Genomic DNA, 8894 nt, shown 5'->3' on the forward strand with positions numbered 1-8894 from the left:
TCATATATAAGCAATTCTAGAATCTAAAATGTCAAATTCGAATTGGGGGCTTTTCATGTTGTTTTTTTCTTTCCTATTTTGTTGTCTGACAGTTGGGTTTGATGAGGGGACAATGAGACCATTTGGAATACCGCCAAGCCGGCAAAGAGGGAGGCTGTTAAAAAGTGAAAAAGAAGTGAGATGTTGAAAAACAGAGGAACATGAAATCTTTTTGTTGTATGTGCTGGTAGTTATTTGTCTCACTGACCATAATCAAATGCTATATTACCTTTATTGTTGGTCTCAGGTAATGTGAGAAAGTATGGCTTGCAACAGAGGTACTAATCACTCAGGTTCTTCTCAAAAATAATAAAAATCACCTGGATTATAAGTCAATGAGTGAATATCATGTAGGCAGTTCCAAATTCTCAATTAGTTAAACTGGTAAAGTTTGTAATTAAGATTTAATTTATGCTCCTTTGTCATAGTTTATCCCACGAGATCCTCTCCATTTCGTTGTTAAGATTTTATTTATTTAAATTTAAAGTGATACATCGGTTTTAAATAACGCAACACTTTGATACGCTATTTAGTTTTATAATAGACTGCCTAATTATCAAAGTTCAAAACCCTTGAGTAGAAAATAAAGCAATTGTAACATGAAGTAAAAAGGGGCATTTAGGATGAGTCGAGAAAATATCAACAATTAACATTTCAATGAATTAGAGATTTGAATCGAGTCCACTTTATCTCTTAAATAAAACATCAACAAAATATATTCCATATAAGAGATTTGTCTTTTTAGAGATGAACTCTGGTTAGACAAGCCAAGTTGAGTGAGAAGTGGATAAAACTATGACATGTATAGCTGCGTCATCTTGTTAACAATAAGGCTATTTAAAGGTTTAAATTAGTGACTTGGGTTTATTTATAACTATCCGATTTAACCTGTAGTGATAACTTTACTAAAGCAAGGGCTTAACATGTGTTTTTTTATGCAACATTATTGGAAGGATCCATTGTCCATAGACATTCAAACACAGAGAGTCTAACTTTTCTTTCTTTCCTTTCTCTCCCTCTACCCCCTCTTTCTCTTTTTATATTAATACTTGTTTGGATCAAATATTTTTTATTCAACCTATGTACTTGTTCTGATTTTTCTTTATTGTGGCAGTGGCAGTCTCCATCTATCTAAGTTGGAATGAACTGATTTTTTGTTTCAGGATGGAAGCACTCTAATTATTAGAAAAGGAACTTCCAGAGACTAAATAAAACTAGGAAAGAAAGTGGAAGTTTTCTGCATACAAATTCTTACAAATAAAATATACTTAATCTTTATTTTACTAAAAAACATACTGGGGTCCTAGTCATTGGATATGATGCATCCATGCCAACTCAGATTTCAAAAGAGCAATTCAACTATAGCCCACCATAGTTGGTTACTTAATTCTTATCTTTCATCATCAAGTATGGAATAAAAAATAGAAAGAGTAATCATCTAAATAATTAACAATCATCCCATTACCAATAATCTTGATAAAAATAATATATACAATTAAAATGCTCCATTCGGCCCTTGTATTGGTAGTAGTTGAGAAAGAAGTCGGTCTCATAATTTGATTGATAATTGCCATAAATCAAGGAGCATATCATTAAAACGATAAAACCAAAAGGAAAAGGATTCTTAATTATGCAAAAATGCAAAAGAAAAATGGGTCACAAGACTCACAACAAAAACAAGATTCCATATTTGTCCTAATATAATGGTGAAGCACTGGTGTTTCAGGTATAGGTTTCGATTTTTGTCATATGTGAGTAATGATGAAATTAAAGAAAACCAAACCATGGTTATGGAGATATGAATGGCTGAAATTGAAAAGGAACTTATTCAATGCCTTAATATTCTATACCTGTACCCAATGCAGTAACAATTAATGCCGTCCAAGTTGTTTAGGAACAAACAAAATGCACCACTAAAACCAGATAAGATGTATGACAAAAAGATGTCCATGGATTAGCAAAGTAAGTCAATTAGGAAATAATGACCCCCCATCCCCTCCTAACAGTTAAAATGACTTTTAAACAAAGCAAAAGAGAAAGTGAAGAAAGAGCAAAAAGTAAAAAGTCACCATTGAGGGATTATCATCTCTGCAAATATTAAAGGATTTGATGGCAGAATCACCAGGCAAAACCATCCAAGTAAGAGCTCATTCATCTTAATGTGTTCCTCATTTTGCAGACAGAATCCTCACAAGGAATTATTGGCTGTAGAGTTGCCTAAAAGCCTTTATTAGTTCATTGGTAAACGGATAAAGGCAATTACATGTCATTAAACGTGGAGGTTGCGTCGGCACATAGTATAAATTTGTCAAAAATTCAAAATTAACCCTTTCACTTTCAGCATTTTTCATTTTAGTCTTTTAACTTTCAGTTTTGTCATTTCAGTTCTGTAATTTTTAATTTTTATCAATGCAAGATTCCATTAGAGCTTAGTTAGGGGCTGCCATTAAGGGTTCTGAAATGACGTCGTTTTGCCTTCTTATTCTTTTTTATTTTTTTTATAAATTTCAGAATTAAAAAAAAAAAATCTGAAAAAAAAGAAAAGAAAACATGTCCCCCTTCCCTTGAAATAAAAACAAAGAAGTGAAGGGGAATGACGACGTCGAGTTCATGTGGACGTGGTGGAGGCACTATATCGTTTTCCTCAGACAATATTTGCCCCCACACTTTTGTTACTAAAGGGATATCGCAAATTTGTTTCCAGGATACAACCAAGATGTTGGGTTCTACAGATAGCAATTCTGGAGAATCACCACATGATTTCTTGTGTTTCTCTCCAACTTTTGATTTTGTGAAGTTAGTTTTTCAAGAGAACATAAGCCTCTATTTATACTCATAGGGTTATGTTTTATGAAAAGGCACGTATGGAGAGTTAGTTATTTTTTCATAATATGGTTATCAAAGATTGAAACCTCTTCAACCTTTCTGAATAGTCACTAGAAAATTCTGCAGAAAATTCTAGAAAATTCCAGAAAATTTAGATTTCAAATTTTCACTTAGAAAATTCTAGGACTTGAATTTTCACTTTATGAAACCATATTCTCCAAACTCAACCATCATTATTACAACCTATTCTTGTATATACCTATATATACAATAGTTTATGTACTTGTTGTGAATGACGGTGGCGGTGATGCGACTGAACCGGTGGCTACACTTCATGTGGTCCAAGAAAGTGCGTTTGAATTCTTCGGAGTATCCTTCGACGATTCGGGTTGGGTTTTGGCCGAAAACCTCCATCTGACGCTGGTGGCTCTCGCTCATACAGTGGCATTTGAAACCGTTCTTGTCGCGACATTGCTTCTGACACATCTGGCGATACCATCAGAGCTTCTGGAGCCCCTTTGCTTTGATTCGATTCATGATTGCTTTTGGCATTGGGAACTTGTTCTTCCCCATTGAGATTTGTAGCTGTGTTGAACTGTGATGGATTTGATTTTCTTTGCCTTCAATGGCGGAATCGAAAATCAACAAAGAAACCCTAAAATCCTAATCCCCAATCAGGTTCCAAGAGAGGAAAAAAAAAAAAAAAAAAAAAGAAAGAAAGAAAGAAAGAAAGTGAAGGAACAAATCCTATGGTTTTTGGAATCATACAGTACTGTTTTTGATTTCAGGCAAGGGGAATGACGGCAAAATGACATCATTTCAGTACCTTTAACGGTAGCCTCTAACTGAGCTCTAGTTAGAGGACTGAAATGACAAAACTAAAAGTTAAAAGACTGAAATGAAAAAAGCTGAAAGTTAAAAAGTCAGTTTTGAATTTTTGCCTATAAATTTTTATTGTGGCAAGTAAATTTATTTATTTTCTTATATAATTGAATACAATGCAAATTCACACATGACTGATTAGGGCTATCCAAGCAACCCGAAGACCCCGCCAAACCGACCAAACCAATCGAACTCGACCCATCATGGCCAAATTCGTCACTTTCGACGGTCGATGACAGGTCCTAACCTCTGAAACCCAATTCCGACAAGTCGAGTGGCGGGTTTTGGTCTCAAAAACTTGAGCCACCCGATCCAACTGACAAATGCTAAAAAATAGAAGCCAAAATTACCTAGATCCAGCAACTTTCTGGTGTTCCTCAATTTCGATTCGGTGGCATTTGCTCAGATTCACTCAAATCCGGCCAAGATCTACTCTCCTTCTTCGTCAAATTTGCTAAAATCCGACAATATTTGGTTAGATCTGACTCAGATCTCCTTAAATTTGGCTAAATTAGGCTCTGATCTACTCAAATCCGACGATATTCCATTAGATCCAGCGCCTTCAACTCAGATCGGTGAAGATAGAACTTCTCCTCTGCCTGCCATCACTCATCATCGGACTCAACTGAACCGACCATTCACTCCCCTGAGCCCGGCCAACTCGATCTGTGGTGGTCGGCAGTCGGTTGCGGGTGTGTTTTTGTTCCATCCGACCTAATCGGGTTGAGGCCAAAACCAACCTAGACCGACCCGTGGACAATCCTATGACTAATGACATTTCAATACTTAATTTATTTAAAATTTTTGGAATAAATTTATTTATTATTTTTGAGTGAGTACTAATAACCAAATAAAGACTAGAAAAAGTTGCATTCCACTCATTGCAGTTGTGCCAAATGGACACTCTCTTAATTTTTTCACTCAATTTTATGTGGACAATTACAGAAATTAGGTCTTTTTGTAGTTGTACTTTGATTATGTAATGTATTATAGACCCGGTTTAAAATACTAGTATTATTATTTTCTTGTATATTCTAATAAGTATTACTGTTTACTAAAAAAAAAAAAGTGAAACTCTATAGCCAAAAGTTTTCAAGAAATTTAAAATACTGCCCAATTAAAAATCTTAACACCAAAAGCTTTAGAAATTTATAAATAATTTTTTATTTTATATTGTAATCATTTACAACAATTTATTACATTAATAATAAACGTGGTGTCACACGTTGTGTTTACATTAGTGTAACTTAAAGTAAGCATTATATATCGTCTGATGTGCTTTTGTCATATGACATATTATAAGGAGGGAGTCTAGTCGCATTGGGTAGGAGGGAAATTCGCCAATACTTAAGTCAGTAAAGAGACTTTTCCCCTCAAATATAAAATTTTAAGAGACTTTATGTAGAGAGGAGAAAAAAGATGTAATTCTAAGGTTATTTTTTTCATACCTGCTTTGGTGATTATCCCATTTAATTCACCCCCTTAGTTCAATGGTACACTGAACTTCCATATGGAGAAAGAACTTCCATATGGAGAAAGAGATGACTCTATTTGTCGAGGCTCAACGATGGGGCTTTTTGCGGCCTTGTTGTCTTGTTGACCTAACATGTCACTAATCCGAGTTGCCATGTCACTAGCCCGAACTATTAGTCTAAGTGAAATTATTAACATAGTTTGCTATTAGTCTAAGTGAAATTCTATGATTAAAGTTTAAAGAAATTTAAAAAACTATTTCAAGAAATACAAATAGAGTCGTTATTTAAAAATAATAATAATAATAATAAACTGCTAAAATTTTCTGTTTTGATGAAAGTTTGGTCTTACCTTATTTGGCATCATTTATCATGCCATTTTTCCTGTATGTTTCCTCTATACCTTCTTTCAATTGCACTTTCAAAGTTGCAAACTATGCATTCCTGGCAAGAGAACATCTCTCCTCCATAACATTATACTTCTTTTTATGTTAAAACAACCTTCAAGTTGTTCAATAAACAAAGGTTCTGGTCTCCAAGAGGCAATAGCAATGACTCATGGCTTAGTGGGATGCATGACAGTTTCGCACACGGTTCACATTTCATATATAAATAAAGTCCATATCTTAATCCAATGAAACAACATCCCCTCAAGTCTCAAATCTATAAATTATGGCCTAAAAAAATTTCCAAGCTTTCTGGCTCCACCAATTTTGGATCCCAATCAAATTAAATAAAACCTGATTTACGTGTTTTAAGACTCTCAGTCCGCACATATTAATAGACAGGTTTGAAAATGAATATTCTGAACAAACAAAAATAGGCACGAGTAAGGAACATTCTGACCAAATAAATATGAGTTAGAATTGTCACGAAATGTTCCTTACTCGTGCCTATGAAGAAAAGAGTAACTTATCAAGTGAACCAAATTGCACAGAGTTTGCATCCAACACTATGAATCATAATAAGAGTCAGATTCAAGATATGATTAACAGCACGATGTCCTGGGCACCATAGGCAAGAGCAATATTCCATGTCCTGTGGGATGTAAAACTTCCCTAACCACCACCACCACCACCACCGCTGCATCTTTTACTACACCGCATATACATCACATCACAAGTAGGATTAAATGTACTTAAAATAAGCCACAACATAATTATAATCATTATGCAAGATAAAAGAATATATATATATATATATATATAATCAATCTAAAAGTTGAAGTGTAACATTTATAGCATTTCAGTTTATTTGGTCTAGTTCGGTCCATTTCAGTCTATTTGGTCCACATTGTTCTATTCCAGTCCATTTCAGTCTACTTAGGTCTATTCTATCCATTTCAGTCCATTCGTTCTATTTCGGTCATATTCGGTCCACTAGGTCTACCTTTCGATTATCTTGGTATATTCGGTCCACAAGTTTGAGTTTAGAGTACCTATTCTTAGACATGGCAAAACGGGTCAGGCCCGTTTGACCCGACCTGTTTGACCCGTAACCCGATTGACCCGTTTAAAAATGACCCGTTTTGACCAATGACCCGTGACCCGTTTTGACCCGCGACTCGATTGACCCAACCCGAACTCAACCCGACCCGCCCGTTTTGCCATGTCTACCAACGTTGAGTAGATTGAGATTGAGGTGTAATTTTTATAAAATATTTACTTATTCTCCTATACTTAATATGTTATGTACTCCATTATAGTTTATCATTCTTTACTTGTCACCTTCATTTTCTCTTCCTACTTTAAATAGATCGAAGATTATACCAAGATTAGTTTCTAGAAAGCTGGAACAAGAGTTGCACCAAATTTGGGTATCAAGTCAAGTGTTTAGTAATAGTTGGTAACAATATCACTAGTGAGAATCTAATCACAGTTAAGAAACTCATAAACAATTGATAGATTGCATTTATTTAAAAAAAAAAAAAAAATTGTTTGAAAAATATGGGTCAACTCAACCCGACTCAACCCACGACCCAATTGACCCGCAACCCGATTGACCCGTTTAAAAATGACCCGTTTTGACCCGCGACCCGCAAACTTGATTGACCCGACCTGAACTGCCCGTTTTGCCACGTCTACCTATTCTAAATATGAATTTATTGAAAAAATATAGATCTCCAACTCGTTTTTTCAATATATAAGTAACAAGAACAAGAATTATGTTAGGACATATGTGATTCAATGTTATGAACATATGTCAATATTTTATCTAATTGGCTAATCATTTGATAAAACGCACTTTACTTGTAGTTGGGTAGATCTAGAATGTGTTTAATACTTCAAAAAATAAGGTTTCAAGTTCAAGTGTTAAAGCCATGCAAGTCTGTTCAAGAAACAAGTGAGAAAGTACTGGATTTTAAAGCTCGACAGCTAGCATCTATTGAGATTTAAAAGCTGCTGAAACTCATGACTCAACAACTAGCTCGATAGATGGCTATCTATCGAGGTTTATGAAACTCGATTTTTCAGAATTGTTTTTCATCCAATCTGTGAGTATGTGTTTAGGTTTTTTTTTCTCACAACCCTAAACATATATAAGGATTATTTTAAGGGCCGTAAAAGGTTGCACAGTTGCACAAGTGTGAAGTAAAGTCTTGTTCATGCAAAATTGTGACCAAAGACAGAATTTGCCCTAGTTCATCTTTTTCTTAAAGAAGTTGTTGTGTTTGAAGGAGCTTCTTGATTTTCATCGTATGATGAATTGAAGAACTTTGCAGCCAACATTCTTCTCAAGTTGGTGATTAAGTCATGTACTGAGATTCACGCAATTGGTTAGTCACGTACTGAGAGCCGTGCATTGAAAAGGAGAGATTGTTACTACAAAACAAGTCCAATTCGGTATTGGGGTAAGGATTCAACTGTAGATTGGTATAAGGTACTGAGATTCCTTTACTTGTAACCGCTTGTTTTGATAATAGTGGATTCTCGGGAGTGGTGACTTTAAAATCACTAGGTGGGATTTTTGTTGTGTAGGTTTTTCCCATTTGTAAACAAATCACCGTGTCAATTTATTTTTTGTTGTATTTAGTTTAATTGGTGATTTGTTTGTGTTGCCACGCGTTTTGTATGTTAATTAATAAACTTGGCTAATTAATCAATTAATTTATCACAAGGGGTCAATACATTTTTGGCCTATCAAATTATAACAAGTGATACATTATTGGAAGTTTAAAACTTTAATTGGAACCCTTAATATTACATTCTTGAGGTTTTTTTTTTTTTTTTTAATTTTTTTTAGAATAACATTCTTGAGAATTCAATTTAATGTATTAAAGGCCAAAAAAAAAAATCTCCCATTTTAGTATAAACCCTAACCCTAGAATTTATAATCTCTAGTAATTTGTTAACCAGTTGCTATTTTGATGAATTGATTATTCAAATCTTCAATTTGGGTCCTCAATTCCACCCTTTAATAATCAATGGGAAAAAAAATACATCTATAACAAAAAATCCCCAAATCGATTTAAGGATTTACCCTAATTCCAACTACAACTAGAACAATAATATCTAACTAAAATTAAACCACAAATATAAAATAATATGCATGATTAATTTCATGGTAGTGTTTGATTGAATAAAATGATGAAGGAACTAACATAGATGATTTTTTCAACTGCCATATAATGGGTTAAAGAAAAATTCCTCCAAATCAGTTTGGAACTAAACTTTT

This window comes from Quercus robur, chromosome 2 (genome assembly GCF_932294415.1).
Source record: "Quercus robur chromosome 2, dhQueRobu3.1, whole genome shotgun sequence".
Lineage (NCBI taxonomy): Eukaryota > Viridiplantae > Streptophyta > Magnoliopsida > Fagales > Fagaceae > Quercus > Quercus robur.